The sequence below is a fragment of the Spermophilus citellus genome (assembly GCF_964194105.1).
Source record: "Spermophilus citellus genome assembly, chromosome: 1".
Taxonomy (NCBI): domain Eukaryota; kingdom Metazoa; phylum Chordata; class Mammalia; order Rodentia; family Sciuridae; genus Spermophilus; species Spermophilus citellus.
Genome location: NC_138182.1, coordinates 27,105,106 through 27,130,076, shown reverse-complemented (window position 1 = coordinate 27,130,076; position 24,971 = coordinate 27,105,106). Strand labels below are relative to the sequence as shown.

The 24,971-nt window shown below is 38.5% G+C and overlaps 1 long non-coding RNA gene across 1 annotated transcript in view; it reads left to right on the top strand.

The window, feature by feature from the left end:
• Positions 1 to 24,971, top strand: part of LOC308641528 — a 42,187-nt gene that overhangs the window by 6,829 nt on the left and 10,387 nt on the right. Inside the window, exon 2 of the long non-coding RNA XR_014020466.1 lies at positions 3,758 to 3,827. This is a non-coding gene — a long non-coding RNA (uncharacterized lncRNA). The remainder of the gene's footprint in view (positions 1 to 3,757; positions 3,828 to 24,971) is intronic.

Below are 24,971 nucleotides of genomic sequence, written 5' to 3'. Positions count from 1 at the left end.
GGCACGAAATACTCAGTTTAGAATTTGAAAAGAAATGCCTTCCTTTAGCTGGACATAGTGGTGCATGTCTGTCATCCCAGCAACTCAGGAGTCTGAGGCAGGAGGATAGCAAGTTTGGACCAGCCTCAGCAACTTAGTGAGACCCTGTCTCAAAAATAAAAAGGGATGGGGTTATGGCTCAGTGGTTACACACCACTCAGGTCAATCCCCAGTACCAAAAAGAAAAAGAAAAAAAATGATTACAAATATAATATGCTAAATAATATTAGGTTTCATAAGATAACAAAAAATAATAATTGCAGTGTTAGAGGGAACTTGAAATATTCATTTGAATTAAAAGTATATAATTCATTTGCCTTCCATTTTATAGCTTTTCAACAGTGGAACAGGTAATAATTTGAAGATTAAGGCAGAAGGTGTCTTAAGATAAACTGATAATGTCTAAATGTTCTTTGGGACTCCAACTGTAAGCATTGTTGGATTTCTTTGCATTTTAAGTTGCTTGAAGAATTTATACATAAGACCAGTAACAGAAGCCCAGCTATTAGCATGATAGGTTTTCTCAGGTATCTGTTCCCCATGTGGAAGAGCACACACAGTGTGGCGGCACAGACTTGGAACTCGTTTGGATGTCATAATTTCCAGTCATGCAGGTGTAGTTGACAGCAACTTTCACCCTCAAGAATTAGGAGGCACTATTTCACTGATCAGGAAAGAAATTTTAGGAAATTCATTTTACTTTCTAAATATAATTTGTCATGATTAATCAATAAAATGATGTTTGCCTTAAGTACTGATTAGCTTTAAAATGAGCTCTCCTCTGAATTCTTATTGTAAATGAGGGGTGTTAGGACATTTTTTCTGAATATGGAGTATATATAACCTGGATACTCAGTTGAGTCTTCAGAGCTAATAGGTGGAGATTAAATTAAAAAAAAACTTTTGTAATAAATTGAGGATTTTCTGAAAATAAAGGGCAGAGAGATTATAGGGAAGTTGGGAAATAGTAATTTCAGAATATCATGCCAGACATAGCAAATATATTTATTACCCTCAAAAACTCTCAGAATAGAACAAGTTAAATGGCATGACAAGAATCAGTCAGTCAAATCCTTTCTGTAGATGCGTCTTTTCAGCAAATCAGTAGCATTAAGAGACCAAAGAAACATGACAGACAAACGCAGTGCATGGACTTTGTGGATCCTGGATTGTAGAATATATGCTGGGAGAATTTGGATATGATGCCCAGCTGTAGAATATAATGGAGAACATGTTTTTAATTTTCCTAGGTGTGCTAATGGTGGCTTTATGTAGATGAATGGACATAGGAGACATGCCTGAAGTTTATTTAGAGATGAAGTTATCTTCAAATAGTTTAAACACATACCCAAGCACATATAGGTAAAACAAATATGATACACTGTTAAATGTCGGGTCTGTGGTCGGTATATGGTAAGGATAGTTGTCAAACTGTTCTTTTAATTTTTCTGTATGTTCAAATATATAAAATGAAAAATTGGGAGAAAAAGAAATGAATCCTCTTTTCACAGTTTTAAATATAGGAAAAGGTCTCAAAAAAAGTGTCTCATTGTTATCCAGGTATGGTGGTACACACCTGTCATCCCAGCAACTCGGAGGGCTGAGGCAGGAAGATCGAAAGTTCAAGGCCCACCGCAGCATTGTAGCAAGACCCTATCTCAAAAGTAAAAATTAGAAAGGGCTGGGGTATACGGCTCAGTGGTAGAGTGCCTCTGTGTTAAAGCCCCAGGCCCACCCCCAAAAAAGTGAATCACTGTTTAGAGCTGTTGTCTCTGTCTTCCCCTCCATTCTCGTGTGAATCCAGGCCAGTTAGGCCTTCACTCCTATCTCCCCAGCGAGTGCTCATTTCCACATCAGCATTGACTGTCATGCAGCCAGCTCTGGTGGTCATTTTTTAGTCTCCATTTTCCCTGGCCTCAGAGCAGCACTTGGTACCATTTATCACTCTCATGTACTCTAAGTTCTCCTACTTCTTGGCTTCCCCTTAGTAACTTTTACAGGTTCCTCCTCTTTGAACAGTGGCATGCCTAGGGCCAACATGGCTTCTCAGTTTCCATTTGTTCCCTAAATAATTTTGTCTTATAGCTTTAAACACTGTATGGCTACTAAAACTTCCAAGTTAATATCTCCAGCATCAGCCTCTCCCCGATCTTGGGACTGTGTCCATCTGCCTACCTGACAAACTCTCTTGATGACAAGTATGCACTTCAAATTCAGTGTGTCCAAAACAGAACACTTGAGTCCCATCAATCTCATCTGCTTTTCCACAAAGCACCTTCTTTCTGCCTGCTATTCCCACGTTATTCCTCATCTCATGTGTTGAACTTCATTCTAATTACTCAGGCAACAAATCTTTAGGTAAGCTCCAATTCCTCTTTTTCCCTTATACCTCACACTGCATCCCTCAGCAAATGTAGTCAGCCCTACTTTTAAAATATACCCATAAGCTAAGCAGTTCTGCAGTTGTCACACTATTATCTTAATCCAAGCCACATCCCGTCACAGGTTATAGCAGAGTTTCCCAATTTAGGCACTATTGACATTTGGGATCAGTAATGCTGGGGAACAGGCTTTCCTCTGCTCTCTGCCCTGTAGGATGTTTAATGCATTCTTTGCCTTCACCCACTAGGTGCATGTAGTCACCCATCCCTACAGTTGTGACAGCCAAAAATGTCAACTAGCCATTGCCAAAATGTTGTCTGTGAGGCAAAATTGCCCCCAATTGAGGACCACTGAGTTATAGTAATATCCTTGTTTTCCCTGCTTTTTTCTTGTCTCCCTTCACTTTGTTTTCCATCTAGCAACCAGTATGTCATTTAAAATATTTCTTTGTTTAAAACCTTCCTGTGTCTTACTAACTCATTAGATCAGTCTAGCAGCCTACAGATCCCTTCTCTATCCCCTCTCTCTCTCTCTCTCTCTCTCTCTCTCTCTCTCTCTCTCTCTCTCTCTCTCTCACACACACACACACACACACACACACACACTTGTTCCCCCACTCAATCGAAAAACGGCTTTTTGGGTGTGTGCAAATTGGAAAGGGCACCCCTTTCGTTAAGTGGATGCATCCCATTCCCCTGCTTTTTTTTTTCTCCATTGCATCATCTGTCACCACTTTACATGTTATGTTTGTTGAGTGAATGGTAAAGTGGGAACTAAGGATTATAATGTGTATTTAGTGACAAGTTACTTAAAGGGCACATAATGCCATCAGAATGTCAAAAAAAGGCTTAGCACCTAACCTACCTTCAGAAATCCTGTAAAGGTCTCCCAGAAGAAATGATGCTTAAGTAAGTCTTAGTCTGGAACCTGTTAAAGCAGAGGAGGAGTGGAGCAAATGAGAGGTTTGATTTTGAACTAATTTTGCAATACCTCAAGGAGGGGAGCCTTCTGTCAGGTGGTTAGAGAGACAGGACTTGATCCCAAGGTATACATCTGGATGGTAAGTACAGATTTAGGAATAATTGGGAAATAAGCAGAAATGAGAGAACATTTGCATATCAGAATTGCAAGAAAAGCCTTGAAGTTGAGTGTGGTAGAGGAGAAAAACTCCCTAAACCAATGCCACAGAGAAGAATAGGGAAAACGAGAAGCAAGATGGGAGACTACTGATTGTGTTTCTCTAAAACAAATGAAGGTGGGTCATTTGGTCATCTGTACTTTGGGACTCTTCCCATTACTTTAGTCTGGTTTAAGATAAATAATTGCTCTTCTTCAGGGATTAACAAGGTGGTGATTACATCAGACAAATGAAGCTGACGGACGGCACTACTCTTACAAGTTCTAAGGTGATTTTAATTTTTATGCTTCAGAAAACTTAGTTTTTCAAATTTGGAGATCTTTGGAGGAAAACTGTAAAAAGAGGACTATAAAGTTTTTTTTATCTCATTTGTATACTTTCTTGATCCTGTAGGTCATTGGCTAGTTTTTCTCCTGGTCTCAGTTTGGCCTGCTCACACAGCTGTAATCAGTTGGCAGCTGGCCTAGGGCCACAGAGTCTTAAGGTGGCTTCAATGACATGTCTGAGGCTGTGGTACAGGGTGTCAGCCAGCTCCTTCTCCCTCTTTGCTGGCGTTCTCTTCACTCACAGTCTCCCCAGAGGGCTTTAACATGGCAGCACAGAGTTCTAATAGGGCAAAAGGAAAGACTGCGAGGCCTGTTAAGGCCGAGTCTCAGAAGCCACACGTCAGTCCTATTGCATTCTACCACACTTAAGATTACACATTCACTCCTTTAAATTTCACAACAATGCTATAAAAATTTGGGACTTTATTATCAGTTTGTCCACTGACAGGCAAGCCACCAAGCCAGATACTTTCAGGCACTCCTTTCCTATCAACAAGCTCTGGTATGTTGATTTATCTAAGTTATTTTCTCATCTGTAAAGTGGAAGTTTATACCACTCCACAGAATTATTTTTAGGATTGAATGAAATGATTTCTGAAATGCCTAGCTAAATGCTGGATACCTAGCAGGTACTCAAAAATGTTAATATCAACACCTTCTTTTTACCCTTCTCAGGCTCCTTTTATAAGATGGGAAAATGTTTTTCATATATGTTACTTGTCTCATTTTCTTAAACAAAACCTAAGTGACCTAGACTGGACTGTTATTAAAGGAGACAGTGATTAACATTCCAATAGCTGAGCAGTTATAAAGAAAATTTCATTCTGACAGAATTGGTTATTTTAAGACTGTGATCTGAGCTGTTCTACCCTAAAGTGTTAGTGGCTGATGATCTCTTAATATATTACTCTTGCAGTGATTTACTTATATTTTCAGAGGAAATAAAGTACCAAAGAAGGAATAGAACTAAAGAATTTTAGGTTTTGTGGCAAGCCAATGAGGAAGCAGTGATTAGGAAAGGGATCTTTCAGTGGTGCTCCTTGTGGTCTGACTGCCACCATGGGCCTGCTCTGGCAAGTTATCAAGTCATACCACATTTTGTGTATAATTTATAGATTTGGGTTTCTGTAGGGAAAAAAGAGAGATGCCTTTTAATAAATTCAGATCATCATGCTACATTATTTCATTTGGATGTGTGACATTTAGATTAGCACAAATGCAGTTACCCTGCTATAAATCCAACTGCAGTGCTGACACATTAAGATTTGGACCTGTTATGAGCTGAATTGCCCCCCTCAAAAAAAAAGTTCATATGTTGAAGCCATAATTCTCTGTACCTGGATTGTGACTGTATTTGGTAATAGGGCTTTAAAGAGATTGTTAAAGTGAGGTATTTAGGGTGGGCTCTTATCCAATACTACTAGTATCCCTACAAAAAAAAGAAATTTGGATACAGAGTGAGACACCCAAAACAGGCAGAGGGGCAACCATCTGCAAGCTGAGGAGAGAGGCCTCAGAAGAAATCAAACCAGATATCAGACTTAGACCTTGAGACTAATAGTCTCAAGAATTGTGAAGAAAAAAATCTGTTGTTGTAGGTATTTTGTTAGTGCAGCCCTAGCAAATCGATACAGAGGCCAGTATCCACCTTTACACATGATGTTTAATATTGTTATTTTTTTCAAGACCAAAATTTTTCATTATAAAAAAGCAAACTGAGAATGAATTATAGAAGCTTGTTTGTTCTCATAATATAGTCAGATTAAGTTATACAACAGGGCATTTGAAATAGAACCAATTAGAAGAGCCTTCTCATCCTTTATTTTGCCACCAATGCCATAAAATGTTTCCTCCTTTCTTCTTCACTCTACCCTCCTATCCACCCTGTGCATTCTTATTGCTGGCTCTTTTACCTTCCTTTCCTTGTTTTTAATAAGCTTTCATCATTTTTCCTAAGCAACAGGAAAATGTGTGGGTTTCTTTTTTCTTTGTACTGGGGATTGAACCTAGGGGAGATTAACCACTGAGCCACATCCCAACCCTTTTTATCTTGAGACAAGGTCTCACTAAGTTGCTGAGGCTGGCTTTAAACTCACGATTCTCCTGACTCAGCCTCCTGAGTTGCTAGGATTATAGGCATGTGCCACCATACTTGGTTTGTGTTGTTTTGTAGCTTCATAAAAAAATACAAGTAGGGGCTAGACATGTTGGCACATGCCTTATAATCACAGTGACTTGGGAGGCTGAGGCAGGAGGATCACAAGTTTTGAGATCAGCCTTAACAACGTAGTGAAGCCCTAAGCAACTTAGCGAGATCCTGTCTGAAAAACAAAAGATGATAGGGTGCTGGGGATGTGGCTTAGTGGTCAGGCACCCCTGAGTTCAATCCCCAGTATCCCCAAAATAATAATAATACAAGTAGGGGGCTGAGGTGGTAGTTCAGTGATAGAGCACTTGCCTGGCATGTATGAAGCCCTGGCTTTCATCTCTAGGACTGGAAAAGAGGGGAACATGTTTTAACATTCATTGAGCAACTATTTTTTGGTAGGGACTGTGTTATTCACTTTGTATAAAACATCTGCTTTAGGGCTGGGGTTGTAGCTCAATGGTAGAGGGCTCACCTAGCACGTGCAGGATCCTGAGTTCAATCCTCAGCACCACATAAAAATAAATAAATAAAGGTATTGTGTCCACCTAAACTAAAAAGTAAATATTAAAAAAAAATCTGCTTTAATTGAGAAAACAGCAGTGGCCCAATTAGAAAAAGAAGGAAAAAATGACAGTGGTAGCTGTTTGACATGATTTTAGAACTTTCAGTCTCTGTTTCTGTGTACTTAGCCCTGCCATTGTCGGGTCTGCAGTATCTGGTGATTATGAAAGAGCACTCTTAATTATTTAAATCTCTAGATGTAAATCATTTGTGATGTGAAAACATTGTACTTTGGAGACATGTGTCTATTATAATGGGCCACGAGCAGCACGGGGCCCTAGTGGTTTGAGGGTATGTCATTGATGTCGTAAGTTGCGTGTGCTTGCTTGCTCCCTTCTTAATGAAGAGTAAATAAAGGAAAAATGGAAAAAGTTTCTAACTTCTGGACTGTGGGATGATAATTCTGAGGAAGGTACTACTCTGAGGACATTGGAAGCATGCCTGGGCTAGTGTAAGTACCACCTAACAGTGAAAAGAATTTGAAATAGTTTCTTGGGCTTGGAATGCTGAAGAAAAGGAGGCCAAGGGAAAGGGAGCTAGTTAGCCTGACACAAAAGGGATCTTCAGGCTGTGGATCATCAGGTTGTGGATCATCAGGCTGTGGACTGAGGCCTGTTTTCATACATCCCTTGGTTGAGAATGGCTTTAACATTTTTAAAGAACTATAAAAAAATATTTGACAAAGACCTTATAAATCCACAAAGCCTAAAATATTTTTATCTGACCCTTTACAGAAAAAGTATGAAATCCTTTGCATTATAATTATAAAGAATCCATTTGTGTTTTCTTCTTCTTTTTTCTTTTTTAATGGTGTTAGGGATTGAACCCAGGTGGGTCTACCACTAAGCTACATGCCCAGCCCTTTTTATCTTTGAGACAGGGTCTTAGGGTCTCACTAAATTTCGTAGGAATTCACTAAGTTGCTGAGACTGGCCTGGAGTTGGGACTCCTCCTGTCTTAGCCTCCCAAGGTGCTGGGATTACAGCTATGTGCCATTGCATTCGGCCTGTTTGTGTTTTCAGTTGGAAGACTAAGCTATACTGTAAATAGGTGAATATGAGAAATCTTCCCAAATATTTGTAGTGTTTCATAGAATTATCCAATTCTAAACCTTATCATTAAGAGATCATCTGTTCTGTATTAGTTTGCTGGGGCTGCTGTGTCAAAGTGCCACAAGCTGAATAGCTTGAGCAACAAAATTTATTATCTCATAGTTCTCGATACTTGAAGTCCAAAAGAACATGTTGACATGCTTGGTTCCTTCTGAGAATTGTGGGGGAAAATCTGTTCCATGCCTCTTCCTGCTTCTATTGATTTGCTAGCAATCTTTGGCGTTCCTTCACTTATCGAAGTATCATGCCAATCTCTGTGTTTATGTTCATGTAATGTCCCTCCTGTGTATGTGTCTGTATTCAAATTTTGCTTTTTTATAAGGATACTAGTCACATGGGATTAGGTTACCTCAATGATCTCATCTTAGTATCCCCTGCTAAGAACCTATTTCTAAATTCACATTCATAAGTATTGGCATCATCCATGAATGTGAGGTTAAGATCAATTTTATATGTTAAGTTCAAAAAGGAATTTACCAAGGTCTGCTGTTGGCTAGAGAGAATCTAAGCTTCCATGCACAGCATAGCATACACCAAACAGGTTATTCATGCTTCATAAATCTCTTTAGATAGTCTAGTGTGTGCTTGTTTACAAAAGTAATATTGCCATGTTGGCATATTTCCAGTTAAGGTGGTTCCCCCTTATCCACAGTTTTGCTTTCCCTGGTTTCATTTACCCTCATTCAGCCTCCATGGTTAAGTGATCCTCATGATGCATCATCAAAAGGTCAGTAGCAACCTCACACTGTTACACAGCCTACGCCATTCACCTCGCTTCATCTCAGCATGTAGGCATTGTTATTAGCTCACACCATCACAAGAAGAGCAAATATAGACAATAAGATATTTTGAGAGATCATATAACTTATTACAGTGTAATTGTACAGATTTCTTAGTTATTATTATTAATCTCTTACTGTGCCAATTTATAAATTAAACTTTATCATAGGTATATGTGTATAGGAATAAACAGTACATACAAGATTCAAAACTATCTGTGGAATCAGGCATCTGTGGGAGCCTTGGAAGGTACCTCCTGTGGATAAAGGGATACTACCATACAATTATTGGCTAGGTTATGTATGAGGGACTAAATCTAAAAGGTTATACTCTAGAGATCACCTAATAGTCACTACCATTGGTATACCAAGCATTTGGGTTTAAGAACACCTCATTTGCCCTCCCTAGATATCTTCTGTCTTTTATGTAGCCTTTTGTGGTAGCCAGCTACAAAGATGGCCCTCAGCATTTTTTAATGTTTAAAATTTTGTGTGTGTGGTCCTGGGGATAGAATGCAAGGGTGTTCTACCATTGAGCTACATCCCCAGATCTTTTTTATTTTTTGAGATAGGATCTCATCAAGCTGCTGAGGTTGGCCTTGAGTTTGCAACCCTCTTGCCTTAGCCTCCAGAGTTGTTGGGATTAAAGGCGAGTGCCACTACACCCAGCCCCCAATGATTCTTTTTTTTTAATATTTATTTATTTATTTTTTAGGTGTAGATGGACACAACACAATGCCTTTATTTTTATGTGGTGCTGAGGATTGAACCCGGGTCCCGCCCGTGCAAGGCGAGCGTTCTACCACTGAGCCACAATCCCAGCCCAGCCCCAATGATTCTTGCGTCTTGTAATTCATGCCCAATGACTGTGTAACTTACTGGAGTAGTGTGTTTATCACACACACATGGTGTGTGATTTTGAGGCTAAGTGATAAAAAAAAACATTGTGGCTTCCATTTCCCTCTCTTGGATCACTCTAGTGAAGTCAATTCCCATGTCATGAGGATACTCAAGCAGCCTTGTGGAAGTCATGCGTTACGAAACTGAGGCCTCCTCCCCCTAAAAGAGCAATAACTTGCCTGGTATCTGAAAGAGCCACATTGGAAGTAGATCTTGAAGACTTTGTCCAGCATGCAGAGACTACAGGCCCAGCCAACTTCTTGTCTGCCCCTAAGCCAGATCCACCTGCTTAAACTGCTCCTAGAGTCCTGACCACAGGAACTATATGGGATAATAAATGTTTATTATTTTAAACTACTGTGTTTGGGAGAAATATGCAACAATAGATAATATAATCTTTGTTGATTCTGCCCCCTTTTTTTTTCAGACCACTATTACTATATTTCACTAGATTTTTATCTACTTAAGGGCAGACAGGGTCGTGTTTAATTCATTTTTGTAAGCCTTACAGAGGTGATTGTTGTGCTTTATCAACTTCTTAAATTGAATGTGATTGGCTTCTATCAAGGCTAAACCTGGGTTGCTCCTATTGCTTCTGTTTGGAAAGGTGAAAATTACTTCTGTTTTATTTAGAAATAAAGGCAATATTTTAAAAGCTTTCTTAAAAATAATCTAGAGTATTTGAAATATGTGGTACAAAAATAGTTAATCATATGAGACAAAATTTTAACAAAGATCTAAACAAATGGGAAAGATAATAGAACAAAAAAAAAGGAAGGAGCTGGTAATCTTTGAAAAACTGACTGCTTGCTTTTGTTCCTTATTTTAAAATAAGTTCAAACACAGATAAGTTAAAAAAAAAACATACAACACCTATATACATTTTACCTAGATTCTCCTGTCATTAAAATTTTGTCTCATTTGCTTTATTACTTATGCTCATGACGACTCTTGCTCACTCTCTGAATATGTGTCTCTAGCTACAGATATACCTGAATATATGTACTCATATGTAATATTTTAAAGTCATTTATGCATATCTTCAGTACATCATATGTAATTCCTAAGAATTACATAAACAACTTGAAGTTTAATAGTGATCCTTTGTTATTTGTAATCCAGTTTCGTCAGTTGATCCAATAATGTCCCTTGTGGCATTTTCCCCCTTCCTAGTCCAGGATCCCATCTAAGATCATGCAATTATGTGTGTATCTTTGGATTCTTTCAACTTATAACATGTCCATAGCTTTTCTGTGTCTTTTATGGCATTGTTATGGGAAGAAAAAGACACCATGCCTCCCCCTTTTTAGCAGAATGTTCCACATATTGCTGATATTTCCTTCTGATTAGATTCAAATTATACAATCTACAAAATTCCCTTTTAAATTGTCTAAAATGTGAGAATAGTATTTTGTCCAAAAGATCAATTCAAAACAAAATTTAGGTTAAAAAAAAGTGCATGAGTTATTAGAAATCAAAATGGAAAACCAAAACATGCCATAGAATAATTTCTGTAGGAAATATTTAAGATCGTTTTCAGTCTTTCAAGTTACTGTATATGGTTGGTTTAATAACTAGATTTTTAAAAAATCAAGAGCTGAGCATGGTGGTACATACCCACAGTACCGTTGACTTGGGAGGTTGAAGTTGTATAATTGCTAAGTTTGAAGCCAGCCTCAGCAACATAGAAAGACTCTGTCTGAAAATAAAAAAAATAAAGAGATGGATATATGGCTCAGTGGTAAAGCACCCTTGGTTTTAATCCCCAGTAACAAAATTAATTAATTAAAAATAAAAAATTAAGAAATCTCTTGGTGCTGAAGTGATCTTAGGTGGTTTTATTTTACTTCATCATGAATTCTGCTTCCTAGAAAACCAATGGTATCTTTAAGAAACAAAAAATTTTCTTCCAACTTCCACTAAATTTATTCAACAAACATTATTAAATTCTTATTATCTGCCAGACATTGGGGTGGACCCTGGGAATACAAAGGAGAATATAACACAGACTCTGTATGCCACTGTGTATTAAAAGATCATCAGAGAAGTTCATGTGCCTCAGAGGACTGGAGGAGCTCCCTCTGGGGATAGTCTAACTGTGCAAAAGGGGGGCTGCCTAAAAGCCCCTTTCTGCCCTAAGAGGGCAATCCCTGTTGCTCCTATGAGGCGCTTAACATTTTTACCTATTCTGGTGCATTAAGAATGACTAACCTACATTGAATAGTACAAGAAATTCTTTTCAGAAGCTGAGAGATAAGATAGATTATTTCTTTTAATGCTTGAATTTTTGAATGGTTGCAGTTTTGTACTATATGATCTGCCCCAGGGACTCACTTCTTTAAATAACAATACCAAATTTTCAATGATGTCTGTTTGTTTATGCATTTTCCCAACAGTATCATGGATGAATTCGTAAATATTATTTTAAGATGGAGAGTGTGTTTAAGTCTGTAAGACAAGGCTTGACTCCCCATGACAAGATCTCAGGCAATTCATTTCATCCCCAGACTAATGCCTTCTCAGCCACTTTGTGTATCTGATTTCTGTTGAGAAATGTCAATGTACATGAGCTGCCAGAAATACTATAACTTAAGCCTGGAAATAAAATACTAATATGCTGAAGGTAGATAATTTCTAATAAGAGTACCACTGAATATAATTTTCATTTTTCATATAATGTAGATGAATGGGCATGGCTGCATTTTATAGAAGATGTTTTTAAAGACTGTATTACCCAGGAAGATTGATAATACTCATGTCATTCACAAAATAAGAATAAAGATGATGTAATAATTTTCTAAATTCTATATTGTAGACTCAGCACCCTATGATCCCAGCAATTTGTGAGGCTGACAAAGGACAATCACCAAGTTCAAGACTAGCCTCAGCATTACAGAGTGTGCCACTACAACTGGCCAGAATATTTTCTTCTTTTTTTTTAATACCTTTATTTGTTTTTATTTTTATGTGGTGCCAGGAATTGAACCCAGTGCCTCACACATGCTAAGCAAGTGGTCTACCACTGAGCCACAACCCGGGCCCCCAAAATATTTTCTTATATGAGTACTTCATAGCCAAAATGATCAGCCACTTGACATTTGCTCTTGGATATCTGCTGCCACCATCTTAATCCAAGCCCTTACAATTCTATACAGTCTTCTACCATCTTCACTGAATCTGTGTTCTCCCTGTTTTAATCCATCTTCTATGCCAGTTTTACAAATATGTTACTCCCTTATCTAATTGTTTTTTTTTAAATCTATTCCCTGTGTTCTCAGTGTACCCTTTTGTTGCCTTACTTCAAGACTTCTAATGTCCTGGCTGTGTGTTAAATGTCAAATATTTTAGCCATACAGCCTCCCATTATTTTTCATACTACAGAGAGATAACTCTTTTACTATCCCACTAATGTGCTGTACCTAATCCTGTCTCCTAGTCTTTATGTTACATCCCTGATAGGCAACTGCTTTCCCCTGCTTGTACCTATTCTAACTACCTGTCCTTCAAGATCTAACCCAGGGGCTGGGAGTACCACTCAGTAGTGGAATACTTACCTAGCATGTGCTCAATTCCCAGCACCAGAAAGAAGAAAAATATATCTAACCCAGATTGCCTTTCTTCCTTAAACTTTTCCTGATTAGTTTTTAGAATCTAACTTTTCTGTTCTTCACAATTATCTTTGAATGTGTATGTAATCATACATTGTCTTTCTATATTGCTGTGTGATGTTTTTAACATTACCTGGCCTCTTATTTTCTGTTCTCTAATTTGTGTTGATATTATTACTGTAAGAATAAACATACTACTCTGTATTTTCTCTGTATTTGCCATTGCTGAGCACATGATAAATCTTTAATGAATATCTGTTCATTAAATAGTATTTATGATGAGTAGAGGGACAGATATACATGACAGCATATGAAGGTAATTTTAGTAGGATTTTTGTTACCTCATAAATGCTGTTCTCCACTGATTGGCTTATTTTACATGGTTTGCAGAGTAGCCTCTATTGTCTCATTTTCATCATTTTGAGAAATTACCATCCCTTACTGAGCTTCTAGAAAAAGTGTTGAATCGGGCAGTCAATAGGTCCCTCATTATCAGTTTATTCCTCACAAATCTCTCAGTATTTTTCCAGACTCTCCTTTTCAAGATAAAAGAAAATCCTATCAAGTTGTCATTGATAATGACAGAGTGATGTAAAAATTGACATTGCAATAGCCCTACAAGAATAAGTAGTTAATCTTCTTGGCTGTTCTGTGGTATATGAACTTCATACCTTAGTGCTTAGCACTGTAATGAACTATATAGGGAGACATAAAAGATTTACCTGTATTCCAAATAATATTCTGATAGATATGAATCTGTTACTTAATAAATTGCTAGAATCTCATTAGTGAATTTGTGTAAATTTTAAGGACCCTACCAGTCTCAATTGGATAAGAAATTTAGAAAGCTGGATATTTAAAATTCTAACTTGGGTAGTGCAATTTGTAGTTAACTGAACCACTGCATCATATAATGGCTACTATTCATAGATTAAATACAGTATTATAGGAAAATACTAAATTTTTCATGATCTCATTTAATCCTCAGAATCTGAGGATATTATCCCTGTTTTATAGATAAAGAAGCTGAGATTTAGAAAATTTTAACTTTCCCTAAAATCTGTCAACCCCTAAGTGATAGAATAGACTTCAAAATCAAGTCTCTTCACTCCAAAATTATTGCCTTTAATTACTAGGCTAAAACTACTGCCTGAGTATTACTAGAGGTATGTGTTGTTCTCCAGGAGTACACAGAAAGGACACTTCATCCATCCTTGTTTGGGGGGTGTGTTACAGCTGGGAAAGGCTGAGGAACAGACTGTGGGGATAGCATTAGCAAATGCATTAGGTATTAAACAGTATGGTGTGAATGACAGAATTATGGAAGTTTGGTATCAACTGTTTTCCTACAGTATTGCTTTTGGAATCATTGATAACTAGAAGGTGACCAGAGTTGTGTCTAGTGCCTGTAGATGAACAGTGTGGGCATTGATTGGTTTTACCCTTACGGATGGATGACCTTATTCATGTTCTTCTGAGGGATTATTTCTTTGTCAAATGGGGAAGGTGTATTCACTCGAGGTTGCAGTTAGGCTTATGTGACATGCATATGGAAGATATCTATCACCATGGAGCATGGAAGGTAGATGTTGTGATGAATTGTATAAAAAAAGATTCAGTTCTGGGTATCAGAAAACCTAAATAAAGTGGCTCTGACCACACAAGACTGGCTCATGATCCAAGACCAGGATCACATCCCAAATTGGCAGGGAACCAAACTTGCATCTTGTTGCTTGGCCGTTGTGGGTCTCAAACTCATGGTTAAAGCTGGTGGCATGTGCACTTGAGGCATCAGGATAGAGAAAGGAATAGAAAAAAAAGACAATACTATGCATGTGATCTGTCTTTTGGGGGTATTAGCCTATATGTCATTGGCCAGAATTTAATGACTCGCCTGTATTTCCTTGAAAGAGAGTCAGAGATGTAATTATTCACACCAGCCATGGACCAGCTAAAATTTTTATTGCAACATAAGATGGGAATACCGTGTTTATAAAGTTATAAGATTATTATTTTTGACACCAATATTGATTTAGCTTATTATTTTTATAAAGAATCATAACTGGGTACAAAGGGAAGCCCTAGTTTCAACAAAGTAGAGATCATATTTTTGTTAAGTATCATACAGTGAAGAAAAAGGAACTAGATTTTAGTCCTTTTTTTAGTTCTTTTAAAAAATTTTTTTAAATTATATATGGACACAATGCCTTTGTTTTTTTAATGTGGTGCTGAGGATTGAACCCAGTGCCTCACACAGGCTAGGCAAGTGCTCTAAACTGAGCTACAACCCCAACCCTTCAGTCCTTCTTAACACTCTTAATATTTAAAGTCAGGCCAAGCATGGTAGTGCATACCTATAATCTCAGATACTCTGGAGGTTGAGGCAGGAGGATCTCAAGTTTGAGGTCAGCCTCAGCAATTTAGCAAGGTCCCCAGCAACTTAGCAAGAACCCGTTTCAAAATTAAAAAATAAAAAGGGCTGGCTTATTGGTTAAGTGCCCCAGGGTTCAATCCCCAGTATTAAAAAAAAAATTAGAGTCAGTAGAGAAATAGAAGCCAATAGAAGAACTGGGAGGAGGAAGAAGGAAAATAGCAGAATTGAGTATCGGAAAGGTGGAGAGGAAAGTGTTTCAAAGAGGGCATTATTAGCTAATGCTTCTGTGTAAGAGTGGGTAAGATGAGGACAGGAGATGTCCACCAGATTTGGCTACACAGACGTCACCGATGGCCTTCCTAAAAGCAGCTTTAGTGGAGAGCTACTGAGAACTGACGTCAGATTGGAGTGGGCAGAAGGTGAGTGGATCAGAAGGAAGCAAACAACTATCTTGAGAGGTTTTGTTGTCATGAAAAGGGGAGAAGTGGGCAGAGGGTTGGAGACAAGTCACTGGACAGTTTTTTTCCTTAGGTGGGGATCAAACAGAGCAGATTTGCATATTAATTACTCAGGTAGGAATGGAGTGAGCAGGCAGGCAGTCTTCAACCTGTGTGTTTGTGATTGATTGATTGAATCTGTGATGCTGAAAACTGAACCCAGGGGCACTTTACCACTGAGCCCTTTTTTATTTTTTTATTTTGAGACAGGGTCTCACTAAGTTGCCCAGACTGGCCTGGAAGTTGTGATCCTCCCGTCTCAGCTTCCCAGTAGCCGGGATTACAGATGTGCAGCACTGTGCCCAGCTAGATTTTGGTTTTGTGATATTAAAGGAAATATTCATACTGTAAAACTTCCCACAGTATCATCTGTATGCTTTTCTTTATATTGGATTTAAAGTTTCAGCATTGCTTTTTATTCATGGAAGTGTTTTCTGTATCAGTCTAGTGATAAGTACAATTTGCTAGAGAAGCTTGTGTTCATTGGAAGCATTTTTTTTAAATATTTTTTAGTTGTTGATGGGCCTTTATTTTATTTATTTGTATGTGGTGCTGAGAATCGAACCCAGTGCCTCATGCATGCTAGGCAAGCGCGTTACCACTGAGCCACAATCCCAGTCCCATTGGAAGCATTTTTAGAAGCTATTCAATTGCTCAAACACTTTCCAACATAATACTTACAGTTGGCCAAAATGGTTTGTTTATTTATCTACTTTTGGTACTAGAGATGGAACCCAGGGGCATTTTACCACTGAACTACATCCCCAATCCTTTTTATTTTTAATTTCGAGCCAGGGTCTTGCTCAGTCACTGAGGCTGACTGGGAACTTGCAATCCTCCTGCCTCTGAATCCTCCCAAGTCACTGAAATTATAGGTATGAGCCACAATGCTTAGTTAAGCATTTTATTTAAATAATTAGAAAATGCCTATAAAACATCAAAACTTTATTAAATTTCAAAGTGTATATGTTTTCTTGATAAAATGAAAATAAATAGATGAATTGTGTCATAGCTAGTCCATAAGCAGATTTTTCTTCAGTACCTGCTGTGTTCCAAGCACTGTTTTAGTCTGATGCAGGAGTGAAACAGACCATGCCCTCAAGGAATGCTTAAATTTTAGGAGCCCCAGTGGAAGACAACTAAGGTGATTTTTATGTATGGAAAGTACCTTGAAGAAAGTAAAATGGAATCATGTAGTGGAGAGTGACTGGTAGTCAAGAAAAGCCTCTTTGCACTGGGTTTTTAGTTGAGAGGGAATAATGGGTGGAGGAGATTCAAGGTTGAGAAAAGAACTGAAAAGAAAGCCCTGAGGCAGGACTGTTTTGACAATAGGAAGATAAAAACCCTGGCCTGGCTGGGACAGGGAGGGATGGAAGCAGAATGGTAGGTAAGGGTCACAGAGTCTGTTTGAGCCTTGTTTAGGGTAAGGACATCAGATTTGGGTTTTTTCTTAATGAGAATTAATTGAAGGGGTTAATCGTAGGGACATAATTAGCTTTATGCTTAGATCAATCTAGATGCTATGTGGAAGGAAAGACACTGTGAAGCATCCGTAGTAGTCCATGTGACAGACGAAGGTAGTTCAGACTGACTTTGACGTTGTAGCAATATAGATGGTGGGAGATGGTTAGATTCAGGATATACTTGGGAGGTAGAGCTGATCGGGTATGGTTATAAGGGAAGGAGAATCATCAAATTCAGCAGAAACACTTATGAAGTACCTGTCCTTAAGCAGTCCCGTGTTACAGAACAAACACACACATTGTAAGAACAAACATACATGTAAGCACGTATGACCCTTGCTCCTTGGAGAGAAATTCTTCACTTCTTCCCATGTTGCTGTTCCTCCCCCCAACCCCCACCCTGGTACCTGGGATAGACCCACGGGTGTTCTACCACTGAGTTACATCTCTGGCCCTTTTTGTTTTTTATTTTTTGAGACAGGGTCTGGCTCAGTTGCCCAATCTGGCCTTGAACTCGTGATCCTCCTGCCTCTTGAGTAGCTGGGATTATGGGTGTGCACCATCACACACACCAAAAAATGTGTGTGTTTGTGTGAGTGTGTTTAAAATCACCTAAATGATGTCATAAAATTACTTTCATTTTAATGTAAAACATGCATTATTTTTAAGGTAAATTTAATGTGACTGCAAAATGAGAAATAAGTATTGTTTTGTCTGCATTTCTATAGATCTTGTTTGAATGTTCGGCTCCCATGACACTGAAACATACCACATAAATGTTTCCTTGCCTCTGAAACAATCACACTTTTTTTTTTTTTTCCGCCAGAGATTGAACCCAGGGCCACTTAACCACTGAGCCACATCCCCAGTCTTTATTTTTTATTCTGAGGCGGGATCTTACTAAGTTGCTTAGGGTCTCACTAAGTTACTGAGGCTGACCTTGAACTTGGAATTCTCCTGCCTCAGCCTCTCAAGGTGCTGGGATTACAGGCATGCACCACCACACCCAGCTCCATCCCACTTCTCTTAAGGCATCTTGCTTTTGCTAAAGAGAGGCTTTAGTTTTGATGCCCCTTTGAATACTCTAATCTTTATTTTCAGATTGAATTCACTTTGCTTTCTTTAGCATGATATGGTGATTCTACTGAAAAATTATGAAACTCTCCCTTCACTAAATCCTGGGTCACTTTTACCCACAGCTCCCCCACCTTCCCAAAAGCTCTCGGGATTTACTGCAAATTGCAGTCTTGCCAGAGAAAATAGTGTGTAGCAGCATGGTTAATGGAAATTAAATGAATATCTGAGCACTTGGTCACAAGTTGACATGGACTCAGAACTTCTCCCTGCAGAAAATTCTGATTTTGCCTGCAGGTGTCTCCCTCCTCGTTGAATTAAGATAGCCTACTGTCAAAGCAAGAGCCATGGTTCAGAACCTCAGTTTCCATTATAGATGGTCAGCCCTATCACCTGCTTGCCTAATTTCTAATATATGCGGTGCTGTTCTTAATTAGCAATATAGAATGCTTACCCTCCAAAAATTAGCATACTTTCTGTAAAGGGTCAGATAAATATTTTCATCTGTGTGAGTCACTAGGCCTCTGCCACAGCTACCCACCCTGCAGTTAACAGCATGAAAGTAGCCACAGTGTGAAAACGATGGCCATGGCTGTGTCCTAATAAAACTTTATTTGCAAAAACAAGCGGCAACACAGATTCACCCTGTGCTCTGCCTTTCTCCAAAAGTTTGTTAGACAAACTGTTACTCTGTTCAGCTATCATCAAAAACTGGGCTAAGAGGGCTGGGGATGTGGCTCAATCGGTAGCACGCACACTTGGTATGCTCGCCTTGGTTCGATCCTCAGCACCACATAAAAATAAAATAAAGATGTTGTGTCCACTGAAAACTAAAAAATAAATGTTTAAAAAAAACTGGGCTAAGAAAAGTGCTGTTTATAGAATATGTTTAGGCGCAATTGGAGGTCCACTGCACTAGGTGATCTAAATTAGATGATTCAGTTCCTAGACCTGATTCCCTCTTTTGTTTTTTTTTAGGGAGAAAAAAAGGTTTTTAAAGAGTACAATCTATTTTTTATTTATTCATTGTTCTGGTCAGCTTTTTCACTGCTGTGACTAAAAAACCTTACCAGAACAATTTTAGGGGAGGAAAAGTTTGTTGGAGGCTCACAGTTTCAGAGGTTTCAGCCCATAGAAGGCTGGCTCCATTCATTGGGGAAGAAATCATTTCAGAAGAGTGTGGTGGAGGGAAGCAACTCAATGATGATCAGAAAGCAGAGAGAGACTCCACTCACCAGATACAAAATACATACCCCAAAGGATGCCCCTAGTGCCCACCTCCTCCAGCCACACCCTGCCTGCCTTCAATTATCACTCAGTTAATCCTGCCAGGGGATTAATTCACTGGTTGGGGCTAAGGCTCTCATAACCTCTAAATATTATTGCATTGCCCCACACCTGAGTTTTTAGGGGACACCTTACATCCAAACCATAACACTCGTTTATTTGGTGATGCCACAGATCACACCAGGCCTCACGAATGCTAGGTGAGCTCTCTGTCACTGAGCTACACCTCAGCCCCAATTGTGTGTGTTAAACAGGTAGACATGCTGCTGTAACTCTGCCTTGTCAACAATTGAAATGCTGAGGAAGAAGGTGCTTCTATAGCTGGTGATCTTTAAGGAAAATGTGTCTCAATGCTGACCAGTGGGGATTAGCTACATGGAAAAATATGGGCAACAATAAGGACAACCTATTGGGCAAAACATAGTAGTAATTCTCCGAAAGATCTGACTTTTCTCCGTTTCTTGACTCTTTGTGTGCCATTCTAATGTCTGGTATTTTTCAGCCAACAGTTATTAAATTCTATGTACAAGGCATGGTGTTATAAACATTGTCTCCTGAGAATACCTAAAAAATGCCTAATATAAATGATTGGTATATATTTTCCTGCCATAGAGGGCCTATTCCCTTCAGTGCAAGTAAATGCTCAGTAAATACTTGTGACCCAATTAGTATCTCCCATTATAAATCAAGAAATTGATATTATTATTTGTTAATTACTCTCCTGGATTCAGTTAACATGAATCAATGAATGAACTGATAAATAAAACAAGCCAGAGCTGAAGTCCAGCTGTGAACCCACGGTGATTCCAGATAACCTGTGATGTCTAACGATTTTAACGAAATTACTGAAAAAAATATTTTTTTCCTTACATTGACACCTCCCACACTTTGAATTAAATAAATACAATATATTAGGAAAAAAAGAAATGAGAGCTAATTTGGGGCCTAGAACAAGGCAGGTATTTTCTGGCTAATAGAGCAGAATTTGCACTTATTTTTCAACACTTACAAAGGTTCTAGTTTCCAATATTGTAATAGGACTTTTTTTTTTAAACTGGAAATTGAAATTGTAGTTATTTATTTTTACAGATGAAAAATTGAATCTAGGATACATGAAGTATAATTTATTTGAGGGAAATCCTTTTTTCTTCCTCTAATCCAAAATAAAGTCTTGGACTGGGGATGTGGCTCAGTGTGAGAGCACTTGTCTAGCACATCTGCAAGGCCCTGGGTTCAATCCCCAGCACCACAAAAAAAAAAAAAAAAAAAGGATAAATAAATAAAGGAAGGACAGTCTTGGTCTAAGAGACTAATATTAGTGTGATGTCTTATCTCTTGTATCATTTCCTTTTTCTCCCAGTGGATTCATTGCTGGGTTGAACCAGATGAACATTACTTTGTAAATAATATTCATTTTTTTTCTTTCTTCTATTTGTTTATTTATTTATTTGGAACTGGGAATTGAACACAGGTGTGCTTTACCACTGAGTCACATCCCCAAACTTTTTTTTTTTTTTTTTTTTTTTTTTGAGGCAGGGTTTCACTAAGTTGCTGAAGCTGGCCTCAAACTTGTAATCTTCCTGCTTCAGCCTCCCAAGTTGCTGGGATTACAGGCATGTGCCACTGCACCAACATGGTGCAGTGGCACATGCCTTTTAAACAGTAGTCATTTTTAAAATTTTAAACTATCTTCTGAAATACCAGCAGTGATCTCCTGACCCAGTTTAGTATTCACAGTGAATTTAAGCATATTTTACCAAAAGAAGGAACTAACATTTTTCTTAACTCGCTTATGTGCCAGGCACCAGGTGGTCATCATTACTAAGATTTGTTGAGTAAATACTAAGTGCCAGGCATGTAGGGTTGCTAAGGGTTTTACAATTCATTTTCTCCTCTACTCCTCAGAACACTCTATGAAAAAGATAACTATTACTGTTGTCAAAGTGATTTCATAAGGAAACTAAAGCATATGGTTTAATTTGATGTTTTGTAAGATATTACAGCAAGTTATGATACGAACCCATCTAAAAATATACTTTTCACATCTCATTAATCTTTCCAAAATTCTATATGGTGGCATTATAGTTGAAGTCATTACCAAATAAATTGGACTAAACTAATAAATGACCATATGCAGTATTTTTCAAACCTTTTTATAAAACCTTTTCCAAACTTTTTTATTCCACAGTGGGTAATATACATTTAACATTGCAACCCAAGACACACATACACATATATGCAACTAAAACAAAAATTATACCCTCTGCTGTTTACTATTATTCTCTTAATGGATGGTAACTTACAGTTGGAAAAGTAGCTATCTGATGATTCTATTCAATATGTATTTTTAGTGTGATGCACAGTAAAACAAGAGATTCTCTCATTTTTTCTAACCATCTATAAATTATTTAAAAGCTACACACATACTGAGTGCTTACCAAATCTCAAATGCAGCTCTAGGTCTCAGCATATACAAAGGTAAATAAGATTCAGCCCTTGAACTCAAATGGATAAGAGAGACAAAATCGTAATAATTTCTAGTAAGTGCTGTGCTCTCAGAATGAACAGTGTGTTGTGGGCACAAAGAGGAGTAAACAGCTCATTCTGCCAGTGAACATCCTAGAAACAATAATGGAGTGACTTAGGAAATAGTTCATAGAGCATGAGTTCAGAGGTGAGAAAGGACATTGGTGGCAGAGGGCACTGCATATGCAAAGGCAAGAAGGTTTGAAAGTGTGGAACTTACTCTCGCAACAGTAAGAAACTTAGTGTAGCAAGAATTTCTGTACACACAGAGAAGTGAGCAGAGAGAAGATTAAAGGACCAATGGGCCTTGTTAATTAATATTTGACTTTCTAGCTGACTGCAATGGTACACCCCTGTAATCCAGAGAATCGGGAGACAGGCAGGGTCACAAGTTCAAGGCCAACCTTGTCAACTTAATGAGACCCCGTCTCCAAAACAAAATGGCTGTGAGCATATCTTGGTGTAGAACAAGCACCCCAGTTTCAATCCCCAGTACCAAAAGGAAATTTTTTTAAAAAAGGTTAGACTTTACATCTTATGCTGTGAGAAACCCAAAGAGGTTTTGAATCTAGGGATGTATAAGATAGGATATTTGTGTTTTAGGAAGACAGTTCTGTCAGCTGTTTAAAGGATGGCGCGAAGAAAAGAGAGATTACAGGCAGGAAATCCTTTGCATTGCTTCACATGGGAAATAAAAACTTGAACCAAGATAGCAACAGCATGTATGGAAGAGATGGTGTAGATTCCTTAGCTCTCTTCCATTCAGTGTATCAAGCATTTACTGACTTTTACTGTATGACAGTTTATCAAACACTGATACAAAAAAAAAAAAAAAGAGTAAGAAATGGCCTTTGATTCTTCCATCTAGAAAGGCAAACAGATCACTGCAGAATTACAGTGGGTAAGTAAGTGTTATGATAAAGCTTTGCATACAGCATACGAGGAGCAAAGATGAAGAGTTCATAACCCAGACCAAGAAGTCCACAAAGGCCTCCTGGGAAGGAAATATCCAAGCAGAATCCAGAAGAATGAATAGGAGCTGGCTGGGCGACACCAAGGGCCAGGACATTACAAGCAGAGGGCAGAGAGAAGCAGGCCTGAGCATTACGGAACAGTGGGGAGCTGCTGCTGCGTTCAGCGTGGCTGGAGCTTCGAGTGGGTGAGGAGCCCTGCAAACGAGCCAGAGGAGGGGAAGGTTCACCTGAGCTCCTGTAGTGGAATTCACAGGTTCATATGGAGCCTCCATGTCATGCTGAGGGGCACAGCCTTTTTCCTCTTGGTGGTAGGGAGCCTATTGAAGTGTTTTAAAACATGAACATGACATGGCAGCTTTGTGGTTTAGGTGGCCTATTCTGATCACTTAAATGATGGTGATAGCTAACTTACATCAGCTGCTTACAGTGTGCCAAACACGATTAAGCATTTTACTTGTATCGCCTTGTTGAAACAACCCTGCTATCAGTCTCATTTTACATGGAGGTTACTGACACGCAGAGATAGAACTTGCTCAAGTTCACAGTCAGCGGCAGAGCAAGAACTTAAACCCCCGTGATGTGACTCTAACCGCAGTGATGAAGCGCTAGGGAATCGAGTCTGTGGCCAGCCTAGAGAAAAGAGACTAGGATGAGTTGCCCTGGGGCAGTGGTGACAGGTGGAGGGAAGGTGACTGTATTAGTCAGCTTGGACTGCAGTAACAAAATACCATAGACAGGGAAGTCTAAACTTCCTCTTTTGGAAACAGAAATTTTTTTTCTCATACTTTTAGAGGCTGGACGTTCAAGGTCAGGGTATTGTCAACATTGGGTTCTAGTGTGGGCTTTATTTTTGTCCTGTGTGTGGCCACCTTCTTGATGTGTTTGAACAGGGACTCTTCTTTATCCCTGAGTGTGGAGAGAATAAAAGAGCTTTCTTGTTTATTTTTCCAGCAATAGGGATTGAACCCAGGGGCTTTTAACCACTGAGGCACAGCCTCAGCCCTTTTCATTTTTGAGACAGGTCTCACTGAGATGATTAAGGTTGTGCTAAATTGCTGGCTTTGAACTTGTCATCCTCTTGCTTCAGCCTCCCAAGCCATTGGGATTACAGGAATGCACACCATGGCACTGGGCTATACGGTCTCTTCTTATAATGACACCAATCTTTTTTTTTTTAAGAGAATTTTTTATTTAAAAATTATTATTTTTATGCAACCTAATGGACATTTATCTTTTTAATAAAATGGTTTTATTTTTGAGTTAATAAATCAATCTCATATATATTATTGAACCCAAAGCTAAATTGATGCCTAAGAATTTCCTTATTTATTTATTTATTTTAATATTTATTTAGTTTTCGGCAGACACAACATCTTTATTTGTATGTGGTGCTGAGGATCGAACCCAGGCCGCACGCATGCCAGGCGAGCACACTACCGCTTGAGCCACATCCCCAGCCCCTATTTATTTTTTTTTAAATATTTATTTCTTTTAGTTGTACACAATGCCTTATTTATTTATTTATTTATTTTTATGTGGTGCTGAGAATTGAACCCAGGGCCTTGCACACACCAGGCGAGCCTCTACCGCTGAGCCACAACCCAAGCCCCAATTTTTAAAATTTATATATGACAGTAGAATTATTATAATTTTTATTACATATATAGAGCACAATTTTTCATCTCTCTGGTTGTATACATAGTCTATTCACACCAATTCGTGTCTTCATACCTGTTGTTTGGATAGTAATGATCATCACATTCCACCATCATTAATTACTCC